The following is a 19,174-nucleotide window of genomic DNA, read 5'->3' on the forward strand; positions in this document are numbered from 1 at the left end:
GTTAAATTTCCGAAATCGATTTAAAACAATTTCATCTTATTCCTTGTTGGTTCCTGATTCCAAAAACATATAGATATGATATGTTTGGATTAAAAACACGCTCAGAAAGTTAAAACGAAGTGAGGTACAGAAAAGCGTGCTATGCAGCACAGCGAAACCGCTACCGCGCTAAACTGGCTCGTCACTTTTACTGCCTTTTGCACTAGCGGCGGACTACGGTCATTGTGAAAAAATGCAGTGCGTTCAGTTTCATTCTGTGAGTTCTACAGCTTGACTAAATGTAGTAATGTCGCCTTACGCGACTTGTTTTGTTTTCGCCAGATGGCTAAAATCGGGTACATCACGAAGCGTCCCGGTACCGAAGCGTCCCGGTACTGAAGCGTCCCGGTACCGAAGCGTCCCGGTACCGAAGCGTCCCGGTGCCGAAGCGTCCCGGTACCGAAGCGTCCCACTATAACGCGTCACAGGGGTACCGGGACGCTTTGGTACCGGGACGCTTCGGGACGCTCCCGCGCAGTAGGGCACGAAGCGTCCCGGTACCGAAGCGTCCCGGTGCCGAAGCGTCCCGGTACCAGTCACCACGCACATCCTCGGCTCGCATGCCAATGTATTATATAGCAAAGGGAATGCCTGTAATTCACACAGAGCAATCACTTGGTCTTAAACGTGCACAAGACAAAAACTTTCATACTGGGGGAGGGAGCCAGTCTGAAGAGTACTCGGGTCCAGCGCGAGAGTTCTTTATTACCCAAATGAACCCAAACAAACCCAAATTAACCCAAATGATACAATTTAAAAGTCGGAGGTAGAACTGAAAAGACTTTTTCCGACGCTCACGCTTAGTGAAGCCAGAAAGCGTATGTGATAACAGACATATCCCTCTTGTGAACGGAAGCCTACGGACTTTTCCCCCGAACTTGTCCACACGGGTACAGTATTTCCAAATTGGTGTGTTGTGAGTACAGATCTAAAGTAAAGTTGGGGAAAAGTTGGACAAAAAGTGAATTTTTTTTACCGAAAGCAAATCAAGGTCTGTGCAAAATTAAAACAAGTCGCGTAAGGCGAAAATACAATATTTAGTCAAGTAGCTGTCGAACTCACAGAATGAAACTGAACGCAACGCAACGCAGCAAGACCGTATACTCGTAGCATCGTCACTCCACCGCCCGTGGCAAAGGCAGTGCACGTGGAATTGACAAGAAGAGCGGGGTATTCGTTGCGCTAAGAAGGATAGCACGCTTTTCTGTACCTCTCTTCGTTTTAACTTTCTGAGCGTGTTTTTAATCCAAACATATCATATCTATATATTTTTGGAATCAGGAACCGACAAGGAATACGATGAAAGTGTTTTTAAATTGATTTCGAAAAAAAAAATTTGATAATAATTTTTATATATTTAATTTTCAGAGCTTGTTTTTAATCCAAATATAACATATTGATATGTTTTTGGAATCAGCAAATGATGGAGAATAAGATAAACGTAAATTTGGATCGTTTTATAAATTTTTAATTTTTTTTACAATTTTCAGATTTTTAATGACCAAAGTCATTAATTAATTTTTAAGCCACCAAGCTGAAATGCAATACCGAACCCCGGGCTTCGTCGAAGAGTACTTGACCAAAATTTCAACCAATTTGGTTGAAAAATGAGGGCGTGACAGTGCCGCCTCAACTTTCACGAAAAGCCGGATATGACGTCATCAAAGACATTTATCAAAAAAATGAAAAAAACGTTCGGGGATTTCATACCCAGGAACTCTCATGTCAAATTTCATAAAGATCGGTCCAGTAGTTTAGTCTGAATCGCTCTACACACACACACACACAGACACACACACACACGCACACACGCACATACACCACGACCCTCGTTTCGATTCCCCCTCGATGTTAAAATATTTAGTCAAAACTTGACTAAATATAAAAATCAGTGAAGTCAAGGTCAAATCAAGGTCAAGATTAAATTTAAAAAAATATGGTTAGTCAAGTCAAGGTCAAATCAAGGTCATTCAAGGTTTAAAAAAAAAAAAAAAGTCTAAGTCCTGTGACGCGTTATAGTGGGACGCTTCGGTACCGGGACGCTTTGGTACCGGGACGCTTCGGTACCGGGACGCTTTGGTACCGGGACGCTTCGGTACCGGGACGCTTTGGTACCGGGACGCTTCGGGGTGTCCCCCTAAAATCAGAACAAATTATCTGATTACAAATATTTTGAGCTTTGTGTGTGTGTGCGGTTTTGTTGTTTGAACGCCCTCGCTGGTCGCTTTCTTTGTTTGGGAAACGATATGTTTTTGTGCGAGAGGTTTCAAGATGGTGGACGAAATGTCGGCCAATGAGGGATGCGATCGAGTTTGACAGACGAAACAGGCGTTGATTACAATCAAACAAATTTGTGATGACAACGTCGTAGAATACGATCGTTATTATGAGTTATTTCTAATATGCTGACTGTAAGCAAATGATAACAAGACATGTCGAGAAAAAAGATATCAAGCATGAGCCTTTTAGGCGAATGCTGATATCGTTTGTGAGACATGTCTGTTATCATTTGCTAACAGTCAGCATATTGGAAATAACGGTTTTATAACCGTTTAATTCGACCAAAAGAAATTTCGAAGCAACCCCGCGAATTTGACAGAACAGCCGCAATGGGAACTTGAGCGCTTCTACATGATTATGCCTGTCAGTCAAAGAATTCTCGTGACCTGAGTCAGCCAATCAGAGTAACACACCTGACGTGATGAATATTCACAGGTCAAACTGCCTTTGACACACAACAATCTCACAAGAGTAAACTATGTTGAACATGCGTTTTGGTTGCTTCGCTTTTTCTCGTTGAACAGAGAGCGACAGATTTAGAACCGACTCCAGACGGATGGGAAATGACGTAAAGATACATTTAATGTAAAGCGAGTGGCGCAATTTCACTTGATTTTTCCGAACTTTGATCATTTAGATTTCAAGTGAGCGGTCAGCATTGCGCACTCAGACGATGGGCGGTGCCTTGCTGTTCCGTTACGCACCCACCGACAAAACTCGCTTTTCGGTATTTGTTAGATAAAGAAAGTATTACCCCAGCCAGCAAGACATTAGCGGCCGATAATCGGCCGAACACCCTTCAAAAAGTCGGGCCGGTGACGTCAAAACATACGACGCGGGTGTTGGCCCGACTAACTTTTGCAAAGAGGCAACGAGGCGGCCGATAGGCGGCCGAACACCTGCACTATGGCGGCACGCATCCGGTCCGATGTTAATCGGCCCGATGACTTGTTTGACCTGCGGTCCGACACCTTATGCCGACATCGGGAAGATATCGATTTCAGCGGGAAGACATCGGGACGATGTCGGCATAAGGTGTCGGGCCGCAGGTCCAACAAGCCATCGGGCCGATTAACATCGGACCGGATGCGTGCCGCCATAGTACAGGTGTTCGGCCGCCTGTCGGCCTCCTCGTTGCCTCTTTGCAAAAGTTAGTCGGGCCAACACCCGCGTCGTATCTTTTGACGTCACCTGCCCGACTTTTTGAATGGTGTTCGGCCGACTATCGGCCGCTAATGTCTTGCTGGCTGGGTGCAGCTACAGATACAGCAGTATGTACCACCACCACCCCCCCCCCCCAAGTGTAACAGTGCAAAATTCACTTACAGCTACAGCAGTATAACCCCCCTCCCCCCAGTGTTACAGTGGAAAACAAACCTACAGATACAGCAGTGTGTACAACCCCCCCCCCCCCCCCAATGTAACAGTGCAAAACACATCAGCTACAGATACAGCAGTATGTAGAACCCCCCGCCCCTACCGCCCTCACTGTAACAGTACAAAACACACCTACAGCTACAGATACAGCCGTATACACCCACCCCCCCTCAGTATTACAGTATAAAACACACCTACAGCAACAGATTCAGCAGTATATACAACCCCCCAAGTGTAACAGTGCAAAAATTACTTACAGCTACAGCAGTATGTATACACCTCCCCTCCCCCTTAGTAACAGTGCAAAACACACCTACAGCTACGGCAGTATGTACAACCCCCCCCCCCACCACGGTAACAGTACAAAACTCATTTACAGCTACAGATTCAGAATTATGTACATCCCCCTCCCCCCGCTGCCACCACTGTAACAGTACAAAACATACCTACAGCTTCAGATACAGCAGTATGTACAACACTCAACCGCCTTCCCCCGTGTAGAGTGCAAAACACACCTAGACCTACAGATACAGCAGTATGTTCAACCCCCCCCCCCTCCCCGCCTACTGTAACAGTACATAACACACCTACAGCTCCATCAGTATGTACAAACCGCCCCCCCCCCCCCCCCCAAGTGTAACAGTACAAAACACGCCTACAGCTACAGATAGATCAGTATGTACCCCCCCCCCCCTCCCAAGTGTTACAATGCAATACCTACAGCTACAGATACATCAGTATGTACACCCCACCCCCCAAGTGTAACAGTGCAAACCACACTTACAGCTACAGATTCAGCAGTATGTACTCCACCCCCCCCCCCCCCTGTAACAGTGCAACAAGAAGGGCAAAGCCCATACGACTCACATGCTTTACACATTTTTCCTACCAAAATACATGTGACCTTGACCCAAGGTCAAGGTCATTCAAGGTCATGCAACACAAAGCTGTTAATTCAAGACATAGGAAGTACAATGGTGCTTATTGGCTCTTTCTACCATGAGATATGGTCACTTTTAGTGGTTCACTACCTTATTTTGGTCACATTTCATAAGGGTCAAAGTGACCTTGACCTTGATCATATGTGACCAAATGTGTCTCATGATGAAAGCATAACATGTGCCCCACATAATTTTTAAGTTTGAAACAGTTATCTTCCATAGTTCAGGGTCAAGGTCACTTCAAAATATGTATACAATCCAACTTTGAAGAGCTCCTGTGACCTTGACCTTGAAGCAAGGTAAACCAAACTGGTATCAAAAGATTGTTCTTACTTTGCCCTATATATCATATATAGGTGAGGTATTGAATCTCAAAAACTTCAGAGAAAATGGGAAAAATGTGAAAAATAGCTGTTTTTTAGGCAACATTTATGGCCCCTGCGACCTTGACCTTGAAGCAAGGTCAAGATGCTATGTATGTTTTTGGGGGCCTTGTCATCATACACCATCTTGCCAAATTTGGTACTGATAGACTGAATAGTGTCCAAGAAATATCCAACGTTAAAGTTTTCCGGACGGCCGGACGGCCGGACGGACGGCCGGCCGGACGGACGGACGGACGACTCGGGTGAGTACATAGACGTAGAGGTTACATGCCGAGTCTCAGTGATTATCAAAAATAATGGTCGAAGTTAGCGGATCATGAAAAATGCGAGCTTCAGCGAGCTTTTTCATGACCGCGAACTGAGACCATTATTTTTGATAATCACTGAGACGAGGTATGTAACCTCTTTATCCCTCCTTTCTTCAGTTATTCAAAGAAAAGAGGAGTTTTTGTGCGAAAGTTTGATCGAATCATATTCACCCAAACAGTCTACCTGCGCAGGCGATCGATTAATGCGCGGTTGTATAGTTCCGTCCAAATCATTCAATTTTGTTAACACTTCTTGTCAGTTTCCATGTTTTGAACTAAAATCAAGTACACAGTTATGTTGTCATTCTGCTGTGGCGGTAAAGGCAGATAGTGTGTGTTCTGTTCATGTTTTGGTATCGCTCAGGAAATGTTCTTTCCTCGAATGTGACCAGCAGACGAAGTTTTACACCCGTGTTCCAACGTTAAAAACTGTATGAAGTTTAGTTTTCTGGGGCAAACTAGTGTATGAAACCGCTGCATGTTCTTTAAGTTGATTAAATGTTTGCAATTGATTGCGTGTGATCTGTTTATAAAATGAAATATTGTTGAAAACTGACCGTCGGATTGCAGTCTCGTCGATGCAGCCGAAATCTGGAAGGGGAACTACTCGTGTCGGTAGACAAAGTATGAGAGTTACTTTTCCTTGGAATCTTGCTAGCGATAAACGATTGTGCACGGCAGATCTGAATTCAGAAAACAACCAAACTCATGGATTTTATATTGAGATTCATGTGTTCAAGCCTGTAGTTGCTGGTTTAAATGCGGCATGGTTGTATTGTTGCTCCAGAAATGTATATTTTGTACATTAGAGTGTTCTGAACTTTTGAGTCGCAAAAAGTAGATCCACAATGTGTACAGTCTCTACCCATGAGCTATCGAGGATTCAGGCCCGTTGTTGGGTAAGTGATTTTGGTTGTTGGGTAAGTTACCGAAAAATAACTAGCCCTACAAGTTTACAGAGAGAAAGAAGCAGAGGGGGGGATAATCACTTTTGCTTCGCATGTGAGTCAAAAATCACTAACAGCTACAGCAGTATACCCCCCCTCCCCGTACAGCTACAGCAGTATAAACAAGAAGGGCAAAGCCCATACGACTCACATGCTTGACCTTTACATGACCTTGGCCTTCAGGGTCAAGGTCAAACAACTAAACCTAGCAATGACATCATATACTAAGAACTGCTTTACACATTTTTTCTACCAAAATACATGTGACCTTGACCCAAGGTCAAGGTCATCCAAGGTCATGCAACACAAAGCTGTTAATTCAAGACATAGGAAGTACAATGGTGCTTATTGGCTCTTTCTACCATGAGATATGGTCACTTTTAGTGGTTCACTACCTTATTTTGGTCACATTTCATAAGGGTCAAAGTGACCTTGACCTTGATCATATGTGACCAAATGTGTCTCATGATGAAAGCATAACATGTGCCACACATAATTTTTAAGTTTGAAACAGTTATCTTCCATAGTTCAGGGTCAAGGTCACTTCAAAATATGTATACAATCCAACTTTGAAGAGCTCCTGTGACCTTGACCTTGAAGCAAGGTAAACCAAACTGGTATCAAAAGATGGGGCTTACTTTGCCCTATATATCATATATAGGTGAGGTATTCAATCTCAAAAACTTCAGAGAAAATGTGAACAATAGCTGTTTTTTAGAACACATTTATGGCCCCTGCGACCTTGACCTTGAAGCAAGGTCAAGATGCTATGTATGTTTTTTGGGGCCTTGTCATCATACACCATCTTGCCAAATTTGGTACTGATAGACTGAATAGTGTCCAAGAAATATCCAACGTTAAAGTTTTCCGGACGTCCGGACGGACGACTCGGGTGAGTACATAGACTCACTTTTGCTTCGCATGTGAGTCAAAAATCACTAACAGCTACAGCAGTATGTACCCCCCCTCCCCGTACAGCTACAGCAGTATATCATGCAGCTACAGATACAGCAGTATGTACCACCCCCCCCCCCCCCCCAATGTAACAGTGCAAAATTCACTTACAGCTACAGCAGTACAACCCCCCCCCCCTCCCCCCAGTGTTACAGTGGAAAACAAACCTACAGATACAGCAGTGTGTACAACCCTCCCCCAATCCAAGTGTAACAGTGTAAAAAACACCTACAGCTACAGCAGTATGTACACCCCCCCCCCCCCCCTCCCAACTGTAACAGCTCAAATCGCACCTACTGCTACAGATACAGCAGTGTGTTCAACCCCCCTCCCCCCCCCCCCCCCCCCGTGTAACAGTGCAAAACACACCTACAGCTACAGATTATGAGATACAGCAGTATGTACAACCCCCCCCCCCCCCCCACTGCAACAGTACAGAACTCATTTACAGCTACAGATTCAGAAAATTTATGTACACCCCCCCTCCCCCCGCTGCCACCAATGTAACAGTACAAAACTTCCCTACAGCAGTATGTACAACACTCCACCGCCTTCCCCCGTGTAGAGTGCAAAACACACTTAGAGCTACAGATACAGCAGTATGTTCAACCCCCCCCCCCCCCCTGTGTGCAAAACACACCTACAGCTACATATACAGCAGTATGTTCAACCCCCCCTCCCCCCCTACTGTAACAGTACATAACACACCTACAGCTACAGATACATCAGTATGTACAACCGCCCCCCCCCCCCCCCCAAGTGTAACAGTACAAAACACACCTCCAGCTACATATTCAGCAGTATGTACACCCCCCCCCCCCCCTCCCCAGTGTTACTGTGCAAAACACACCTACAGCTACAGATTCAGCAGTATGTACACCCCCCCCCCCCAAGTGTGCATCAGTGCAAAACACACCACCAGCTACAGATAGATCAGTATGTACCCCCCCCCCCCCCCCCAGTGTTACAATGCAATACACACACCTACAGCTACAGATACATCAGTATACATACACCCCACCCCCCAAGTGTAACAGTGCAAACCACACTTACAGCTACAGATTCAGCAGTATCATGAGTATGTACTCCACCCCCCCCCCTCCCACTGTAACAGGACAAAACACCTACATCTACATACAGATACAGCAGTATGTACTCCCCCCCCCTCCCACTGTATAACAGCAAAACTAACATTAAAGCAAGAAAAACCAAAATCACTTACTCGCTGGATCCGTCGGTTGTCCTCGAGTTGACGTTAACAGCTTGAACACACCTGTACTGGCTGTAGGTTTCCATCCGTCCTTGGCTACACAATTTTAACTTGTCAACTATCACCGCCACCACGTGGCACTGGGACCAGCACTCAGATTGAGATCCCGAGGCGACATTCGTCTCGGATAACACATCATCAATGTGCTGTACAACATTCGCAAGAATGTCTCTTCTTTCGATATTAACTTGAACTAAGAAAACAAATAAACTTCGGTCACGCGGGAAAGTAGCAGCTAGCCGGCCATGTTCACACTCAATCTTGTTTGTACCGTAAGGAAAGCTATAAGAGTATTTCAAGTATATATGATGGCGTATTTTTAAAATGTAAAACTCATGGTTTGAGCTCATGCTGTATTTGATTGCAAATATACAAACAAAACTTACAATTAATTATCCTACTCCTATGTGAAAAAGTCAACAAATATGAATAATTTAGTTTCGCATTTGCAGAGTCATGTCACGCCGTTCCCGACGCTTGAACAGGGGACGTAACAAATGTTAAAATAATGATAATAAATTCAAGTTGTTATCTCCCGTAACTCTGCATATTTTTATCGACAGCAACATTGCGTCGGGCCGATGTCGGGGTTTATTACGTACATTTGCCGAGTTTTACACACAGGCAAACTATATCGGCGCGACAACGGACGTCGACACACGACATTTGACGACGTCACCCGACTGAAATCGTCAGTCGGCCGACGAAAGCTTGCTAGCTGGGACCTGACAGCATTTGAAGTGTCATTCTTTAGAATAAATCACGATGATATTGTTGTATTACATTTTTACTTTGTCTTGTCCATTTTTAGCGTGATAAACAAAAAGGGTCCCTGACTGAACGTTATAACATTTAGAGGGTCACCTAGAATCCGTCCTGATTGGTCAAAAAGCCATATGGGGCACTGAATTGGTAATAAAATACTATGAAACATTTTCAGTCACAATTTACTTCAAAATAATCTAGAGTTAAAATAATTTTTCATCTGCCGTTAATGGGTGCAAATTCATGACCTAGAACCGTCATATTGAAAAAACTTTCGTCTTCGAAATGATACCCAAACACTACGGCAGCCATTTCTATATCATGTGCAGTAGCTTTCCAGGCGCCGCAGAGGCGCTCTCAGCGCCTACCGTGAGCATACCGTTTCGTTTTCTACGCACTCGCAGCTAGCGGTAAACGTTCCTGGGCCGCCCACGTTGCGATACGGCAGGCAGATCTTGAGTCATCCTCTTCATTGCGGCTGGGCGCTCACAACACACACACACACACACACACATACACACACACACACACACACATGCACGCAAGCACGCACACACGCACGCACGCACACACGCACGCACATACACACACACACACACGCACGCACACACACACACACACACACACACACACACACACACACACAATGTCTACACCCATTTTGAATGACATTGATCAAATCTGCCTGACAACGCCCGTGCTACAGCAGTTTACTGCATGTTGAAAAGAAGATAATTGTATAGCTTTTTCACGCCGTTTTGTGAAACTTCTAATGGACATGTCTACGAGCAACAATATAAAAGCAATAGACTGAGGCCGATCGTATCATGGTATCGTTTGCATGTTAAAAGGTCGGCCGGGTTCAGACACTAACATTGACGCTGTTGATTGAAAGTGAAACATTATTGTATTCAGAAAACATAGGCTGCCATGCAATAAAAAAATAAAAAAAACCCACTTGGGACCACACAATAACCAGTGCTTGTGTTAGGTGTGCTTATGCACTCGCATCTGCACAGACAAGAGGCGAAGCCTTCAAGGCTCCCGTAAGAAATCGACAAACAGTAACACAAACGCATTCACTCCGTCACACATACACACACACAGTAAGCATAGGTGACACGGTGCAAGAGTGCGAGACACTAGATCCACGCCGTGGATGGTGGCACGCCTAGTTTTTTCCACCGCAGGAACAACACCAAATTCGTTCCCCCGCAAGACGAACAACATGGTAGGTGTCTCCAAATTAATGCCTTAAAATAGTAGATAACCAGACTTTCTAGTATTGAAGTTTATATCATACTGTTCGGTACTTTATTTTGCATTGGTTGTCTTACCATTTACACTCTCGTGTACTACATAAGAGAAGAAATGTCATCAAGACAAGTCAGAAATACTGTCTCCCACGTTAAAAATGATGAAATAACACAAAGCACGGTCAACAGAAGGGCTTAAATCTTTTTGCTGGTCAAAGTCAAACTACTTGTGGATACTGCTCTTCATTTTTAAGTTTAAGCTTACCTTAGTTTAGACTCACGATCGGTTCAAAGATCAACAGTAAAATTTGACGGGGTAAGATCCCCCGCAGCTTGGTCAAAAATGTAATCGAGACGAGGGTCGTGGTGTATGTGTGTGTGTGTGTCTGTCTGTCTGTCTGTCTGTGCGTGTGTGTGTGTGTGTAGAGCGATTCAGACCAAACTACTGGACCGATCTTTATGAAATTTGACATGAGAGTTTCTGGGAATGATATCCCCGGACGTTTTTTTCTTTTTTTCGATAAATACCTTTGATGACGTCATATCCGGCTTTTCCTGAAAGTTGAGGCGGCACTGTCACGCTCTCATTTTTCAACCAAATTGGTTGAAATTTTGGTCAAGTAGTCTTCGATAAAGCCCGGACTTCGGTATTGCATTTCAGCTTGGTGACTTAAAAATTAATTAATGACTTTGGTCATTAAAAATCTGAAAATTGTAAACAAAATTATTTTTTTCTAAAACGATCCAAATTTACGTTCATCTTATTCTCCATCATTTGCTGATTCCAAAAACATATAAATATGTTATATTCGGATTAAAAACAAGCTTTGAACATTAAATATATAAAAATTATTATCAAAATTAAATTTTTGAAATCAATTTAAAAACACTTTCATCTTATTCCTTGTCGGTTCCTGATTCCAAAAACATATAGATATGATATGTTTGGATTAAAAACACGCTCAGAAAGTTAAAACAAAGAGAGGTACAGAAAAGCGTGCTATCCTTCTCAGCGCAAGTACTACCCCGCTCTTCCTGTCAATTACACTGCCTTTGCCGGGCGCGGTGGACTGACGATGCTACGAGTATACGGTCTTGCTGCGTTGCATTGCGTTCAGTTTCATTCTGTGAGTTCGACAGCTACTTGACTAAATGTTGTATTTTCGCCTTACGCGACTTGTTTTTGTTGTTGTTGTCGGGATCCACTACCAGTAACTCTTCCTTATCTTCTCCAGTGTTTTCAGCCGCGATTATCTCCCTTCCTCCGTGTGGCGTCAATCCATATTCCCGTTACTACGTTACTATTTGTAGAAGGTCACTGCACGTTACTATTTTTAGAAGGTCTCCAGTGTTTTGCGCGTTTATCTCCTTTCCTTCGTGCGCACCCGGCAAAGCCGGGTCCCAAGCGCAGCCTGGTATTCGGTTCTACTTCTTCCCGGCGAAGCCGGTACCCGGCGAAGCGGGTAATCATCTCGTTAATAATAAATACACCTGTATTTAAAAATAAATACACCTGTATTTGAAAATAAATACACCTGTAATTAATAATAAATACACCTGTAGTAAATAGTAAATACACCTGTATTTAATAAAAAAAAATACACCTGTATTTAAACATAAATACACCTGTATTTAATAATAAATACACCTGTATTAATCAGTTATTACTCACGTGGTTAAGCGACTTAAAAACTTGGACTTGGAATCCACATGAAAAACACTAAGCTTGTACGCGTCTTCATCGCCTCGCTTTGCCGCCTTTTGACAGAACAGCTCAAGATGGCGGGGACGGGGGCGGCAAATGTCCCTGATGTTTTGGAAGGTTTGCGAGTGCAGTTTAACGCTGTTGCCCAGGCTCGCACAGCACTGGGGGGGGGGGGGGGGGGGGGGGTAAGTTAATTTTTTTATCAGACGAATTCGGTTCTGGTAATCTTGAACTTTAGCGTGTTAAATTCATAGCTCATAATTCAGAGGCATTTAAATCTCCAAATGTGTAGAACCTGTACTTGTAATCATAACAAGTCATTTTAGATCCCTTTGAAGTTACGGAATGAACTCCGATGAACTGTACGAATGCATTTCGTTTACATGGGTCAAAGAAGGAATTATCCGTGTGATCAGACAAGGGAGACAACTCTTTACGCCATTTTCGGTGCATTTTCGTCACGCTAAAGTTCAAGATTACCTTGTTATCTGTGTGTGTGTGTGTGTGTGTGTGTGTGTTGTAATCCGTTGTACAGGGTACAATATGATTATTTGGTGGCGCCGGCAGTGGTACGTATATAATCTCATATGGAAAGCCGTTTGGCTCAAAACAAACCTTGATTGATATGGGTTAATCTCCAGAACTGTGTACCAGGGAAAACCATGTTATGAAGTAGACTTTTTATTAAATTTAACTTGAGACATTTTAGCTGTACAAATTAATTTCATTCACAAATACTAGTTTCATAAATATCCTTGGCCTGCAGAGATAGAATAACAAATACTTGCACATTTTGTTTGTCTTAGTGTTCAGTAAAAAACACAAAGGTTTTAAAGTAAAGCACCTTCATAACATGGAAACCGGAAGTTGTGACATGAATTTGAATACTACTAACACTACCAAGAAAATAATATATATATATATATATATATATATATATTCTATGTTGTTTTGTTGCAAGTCTGCATCATTAACAACCTGGAGTATTACTGGAAAAAAAATTATTACTAAAGAAAATATGTATACTCTCGATGCACATGATTTTTGTGCAGACAAGAATTTTTGCAATTCAATAAAAGGGCGACCACCCAGTAAAGTCTTGGTTCAATTATGTAGAGGTTACATGCCGAGTCTCAGTGATTATTAAAAATAATGGTCGAAGTTAGTGGATCATGAAAAATGCGAGCTTCAGCGAGCTTTTTCATGACCGCAAACTGAGACCATTATTTTTAATAATCACTGAGACGAGGTGTGTAACCTCGTTATTCCTCCTTTCTTCAGTTATTCAAAGAAAACAGGGAGTTTTTGTGCGAAAGTTTGATCGAATCCGAATCACTCAACCAGTCAACTTGCACAGGCGATCGATTAATACGCGGTTATATAGTTCCGTGCAAATCATTCCATTCTGTTAACACTTCTTGTCAGTTTCCCTGTTTTGGACTAAAACCAAGTACACAGATATGCTGTTATTCTGCTGTGGCGGTAAAGGCAGATATTGTGTGTTCTTTTTATGTTTTAGTATCGCTTATGATAATGTTCTTTCGTCAAATGGGACTAGCAGACGAACATTTGCACCCGTGTTCCAACGTTAATTACTGTATGAAGTTCAGTTTTCTGGGGAAAATAGTGTATGAAACCGCTTTATGTTGTTTAAATTGATGAGATGTGTGCATTTGGTTGCGTGTGATCTGTTTATAAAATGAAATATTGTTGAAAACTGACCGTCGGATTGCAGTCAGTGTTGCCGAAGAAACTGAGTGACAAGAAGGGGAACTACTCTTGTCGCTAGACAAAGTATGAGTTACTTACCTTGGGGATTTGCTTGTGATGAACGTTTGTACACGGCAGATCTAGATTCAGAAAACAACCGAACTCATGGATTTTATGTGGGGATTCATGTGTTCAGGCCTGTAGTTGTTAATTTAAATGCGGTATGTTTGTATTGTTTGCTCCAGAAATGTATACTTCGTACATTAGAGCGTTCGGAACTTTTCAGTCGCAAAAGTAGTACCGAAACAGAACAGCTTCTCAACCCATTGCACTATCGAGGATTCAGGTGGTTGCTGGCTCGTTATTTGTTTGGTTGCTGGGTCATTATCGAAAAATAACTAGCTCTACAAGTTTACAGAGGTAAAGAAGGAGAGGGGGGAATAAGTTCTTTTTATGGTTTAGTTGTTATAGCAACAATGTAACCGACAAACTTCAAACTGAATTTTGGTGCTTTCCTCTAACATATATATTTGAAAAACATCAATGTTTACCTGTGTCAAGTTTCTTTTTTGGGAGAGTATACATTCAAGTTGCCATTTAATACATGTTTTAAGGACTGAAAATGCATGACACAAAATGGGAAACGGCCCAGGAGAATAACTTGTATGTAAAGCAGCAAATGATAAACACATGGTTTTACCCCTGAAAGCTCCAAAGATTTGGGAAAATGAATCTCGTTTGCCTTCACATATCAAACTGAACGTCAAGCAGCTCAAAAAAAGTCTCAAGAAAAGTTACGCTTTCAAAATAGCATTTCATTCTGTGTCGCAAAGCATGCTTAACATTTCTACGCTTCCACAAATGAACACAAGCATGCAATAATTCCCTCTCCTTTGAGTCCTGGTACTTGTATGCTTATAAAGAAAGCGGGATGATGTTTCCTTTATTTCAGAATTTCGTTTTTATCTTGTTTCAGATGGAAAGTGCGGAGAAACCACCATCTCCGATTTTTTGTTTTTCATGTCTGGGAGCTGGTCCATAGTACCAGGAGGGTTCCAGAGTCCTCTGACCGTGGTGTTTGTGGACACACCCGAAAAGCCACTCCCCAGAGTGTCAACTTGTGCCCTCACAATGCAGGTGTCTGCCCGACTGACACGTCAAAAACTGAGGCAGAAGCTGTCACAGGCTGTTCTTGAAGGGGGTGGATTTTATTTATTGTAAATACTTTCCTTCAATGGTGCGTTTAGTTTCTGCTTGGTAGCCGTAGCTGTTAGTGTTTCTATCTGTACACACCGGAGGGGGGCGGGTGGAGTGTGTGTGAGTGAGTGTGAGTGTGTGTGTGGTGTTTGTGTGTGTGTGTCTGTGTGGAGGGTGTGTGTGTGGAGGGTGTGTATGTGTCTGTGTGTCTGTGTAGAGTGTGTGTGAGCGTGTGTGAGTGTGTGGAGTGTGTGTGTGTGTCTGTGTGGAGGGTGTGTGTGTGTGGAGTGTGTGTGTGTCTGTGTGGAGTGTGTGTGTGTCTGTGTGGAGTGTGTGTGAGTGTGTGTGAGTGTGTGTGTGTGTGTGGAGAGTGTGTGTGGAGGGTGTGTGGAGGGTGTGTGTGGAGGGTGTGTGTGTGTGTGTGTGTGTGAGTGAGTGTGTCTGTGTGGAGTGTGTGTAAGTGAGTGTGAGTGTGTGGAGGGTGTGTGTGTGTGGAGGGTGTGTGTGTGTGTCTGTTTGGATGGTGTGTGAGTGTGTGTGAGTGTGCTGAGGGTGTGTGTAAGTGTGTGAGTGTGTGGAGGGTGTATGTGTGTGTCTGTGTGGAGGGTGTGTGTGTGTGTCTGTGTGGAGGGTGCGTGTGTGTGTTGAGTGTGTGTGAAAGTGTAGAGTGTGTGTGTTCGTGTGTGTGTGTGTCTGTGTGGAGGGTGTATGTATGTGTCTGTGTGGAGGGTGTGTGTGTCTGTGGGAGTGTGTGTGTGTGGAGGGTGTGTGTGTCTGTGTGGAGTGTGTGTCTGTGTGGAGGATGTGTGTCTGTGTCTGTGTGGAGGGTGCGTGTGTCTATGTGGAGGGTGTGTGTGTGTGTCTGTGTCTGTGTGGAGGGTGTGTGAGTGTGTGGAGGGTGTGTGTGTCTGTGTCTGTGTGGAGGGTGTGTGTGTGTGGAGGGTGTGTGTGTGTCTGTGTGTCTGTGTAGAGTGTGTGCGAGCGTGTGTGAGCGTGTGTGAGTGTGTGGAGTGTGTGTGTGTGTGTGTCTGTGTGGAGGGCGTGTGTGTGTGGAGTGTGTGTGTGTCTGTGTGGAGTGTGTGTGTGTCTGTGTGGAGTGTGTGTGAGTGTGTGGAGTGTGAGTGTGTGGAGTGTGTGTGTGTCTGTGTGGAGAGTGTGTGTGGAGGGTGTGTGGAGGGTGTGTGTGGAGGGTGTGTGTGTGTGTGTGTGTGTGTGTCTGTGTGGAGTGTGTGTAAGTGTGTGTGAGTGTGTGGGTGTGTGTGTGTGTGGAGGGTGTGTGTGTGTCTGTTTGGATGGTGTGTGAGTGTGTGTGAGTGTGTGGAGGGTGTGTGTAAGTGTGTGAGTTTGTGGAGGGTGTATGTGTGTGTCTGTGTGGAGGGTGTGTGTGTGTGTCTGTGTGGAGGGTGTGTGTGTGTGTGTGTGGAGGGTGCGTGTGTGTGTTGAGTGTGTGTGAAAGTGTAGAGTGTGTGTGTTCGTGTGTGTGTGTGTGTGTGTGGAGGGTGTATGTATGTGTCTGTGTGGAGGGTGTGTGTGTGTCTGTGGTGTGTGTGTGTGTGTGTGTGGAGGGTGTGTGTGTCTGTGTGGAGTATGTGTCTGTGTGGAGGGTGTGTGTCTGTGTCTGTGTGGAGGGTGTGTCTGTGTCTGTGTGGAGGGTGTGTCTGTGTCTGTGTGGAGGGTGTGTGTGTGTGGAGGGTGTGTGTGTGTGGAGGGTGTGTGTCTGTGTCTGTGTGGAGGGTGTGTGTGTGTGGAGGGTGTGTGTGTGTCTGTGTGTCTGTGTAGAGTGTGTGTGAGCGTGTGTGAGTGTGTGGAGTGTGTGTGTGTCTGTGTGGAGGGCGTGTGTGTGTGGAGTGTGTGTGTGTCTGTGTGGAGTGTGTGTGTCTGTGTGGAGTGTGTGTGAGTGTGTGTGAGTGTGTGGAGTGTGTGTGTGTCTGTGTGGAGAGTGTGTGTGGAGGGTGTGTGTGTGTGAGTGAGTGTGTCTGTGTGGAGTGTGTGTAAGTGTGTGTGAGTGTGTGGAGGGTGTGTGTGCGTGTGTGGAGGGTGTGTGTGTGTCTGTTTGGATGGTGTGTGAGTGTGTGTTAGTGTGTGGAGGGTGTGTGTAAGTGTGTGAGTGTGTGGAGGGTGTATGTGTGTGTCTGTGTGGAGGGTGTGTGTGTGTCTGTTTGGATGGTGTGTGAGTGTGTGTGAGTGTGTGGAGGGTGTGTGTAAGTGTGTGAGTGTGTGGAGGGTGTATGTGGGTGTCTGTGTGGAGGGTGTGTGTGTGTGTCTGTGTGGAGTGTGTGTGTGTGTGGAGGGTGTGTGTGTCTGTGTGGAGTGTGTGTCTGTGTGGAGGGTGTGTGTGTCTGTGTGGAGGGTGTGTGTGTGTCTGTGTCTGTGTGGAGGGTGTGTGTGTGTGTGGAGGGTGTGTGTGTCTGTGTCTTTGTGGAGGGTGTGTGTGTCTGTGTCTGTGTGGAGGGTGCGTGTGTGTGGAGGGTGTGTGTGTATGTGTCTGTGTGGAGGGTGTATGTGTCTGTGTGGAGGGTGTGTGTGTCTGTGTGGAGGGTGTGTGTGTCTGTATGGAGGGTGTATGTGTCTGTGTGGAGGGTGTGTGTGTCTGTGTCTATGTGGAGGGTGTGTGTGTGTGGAGGGTGTGTGCGTGTGTGGAGGGTGTGTGTGTCTGTGTCTGTGTGGAGGGTGTGTGTGTGGAGGGTGTGTGTGTGTATGTGTCTGTGTGGAGGGTGTGTGTGTCTGTGTGGAGGGTGTGTGTGTGTCTGTGTGTCTGTGGAGGGTGTGTGTGTGTGTCTGTGTGGAGGGTGTGTGTGTCTGTGTGGAGGGTGTGTGTGTCTGTGTGGAGTGTGTGTGTGTGTCTGTGTGGAGGGTGTGTGTGTCTGTGTGGAGGGTGTGTGTGTGTGTGAGGAGGGTGTGTGTGTGTCTGTGTGAAGGGTGTGTGTGTGTGTCTGTGTGGAGGGTATGTGTGTCTGTGTGGAGGGTGTGTGTGTCTGTGTGGAGGGTGTGTGTGTGTGTCTGTGCGGAGGGTGTGAGTGTGTGTCTGTGTAAAGGGTGTGTGTGTGTCTGTGTGGAGGGTGTGTGTGTCTGTGTAGAGGGTGTGTGTGTGTCTGTGTGGAGGGGGTGTGTGTGTCTGTGTGGAGGGTGTGTGTGTGTGTCTGTGTGGAGGGTGTGTGTATGTGTCTGTGTGGAGGGTGTGTGTGTCTGTGTAGAGGGTGTGTGTGTCTGTGTGGAGGGTGTGTATGTGTGTTGAGGGTGTGTGTGTGGAGGGTGTGTGTGTGTGTCTGTGTGGAAGGTGTGTGTGTGTCTGTGTGGAGGGTGTCTGTGTGTGTGTGTCTGTGTGGAGGGTGCGTGTGTGTGTCTGTGTGGAGGGTGTGTATGTGTGTCAGTGTGGAGGGTGTGTGTGTGTGTGTGTGTCTGTGTGGAGGGTGTGTGTGTGTCTGTGTGGAGGGGGTGTGTGTGTCAGTGTGGAGGGTGTGTGTGTCTGTGTTGAGGGTGTGTGTGTGTGGAGGGTGTGTGTGTCTGTGTGGAGGGGTGTGTGTGTCAGTGTGGAGGGTGTGTGTGTCTGTGTGGAGGGTGTGTGTGTGTTTGTGTGTGTGGAGGGTGTGTGGAGTGTGTGTGTTTGTGGCGTGTGTGTGTGTGTGTCTGTGTGGAGGGTGTGTGTGTCTGTGTGGAGGGTGTGTGTGTGTCTGTGTGGAGGGTGTGTGTGTGTGTGGAGTGTGTATGTGTGTGGAGTGTGTGTGTGTGTGGAGTGTGTGTGTGTGGAGTGTGTGTGTGTGTCTGTGTGGAGGGTGTGTGTGTGTGTGGAGTGTGTGTGTGTGTGTGGAGTGTGTCTGTGTGAAGTGTGTGTGTGTGTGTCTGTGTGGAGGGTGTGTGTGTGTCTGTGTGGAGTGTGTGTGTGTGTGTGTCTGTGTGGAGGGTGTGTGTGGAGTGTGTGTGTGTATGTGTCTGTGTGGAGTGTGTGTGTGTCTGTATGGAGGGGGTGTGTGTGTGTGTGTGTGTGTGTCTGTGTGTGTGTGTGTGTCTGTATGGAGGGTGTGTGTGTGTGTGTCTGTGT

This window comes from Littorina saxatilis, linkage group LG8 (assembly GCF_037325665.1).
Source record: "Littorina saxatilis isolate snail1 linkage group LG8, US_GU_Lsax_2.0, whole genome shotgun sequence".
Lineage (NCBI taxonomy): Eukaryota > Metazoa > Mollusca > Gastropoda > Littorinimorpha > Littorinidae > Littorina > Littorina saxatilis.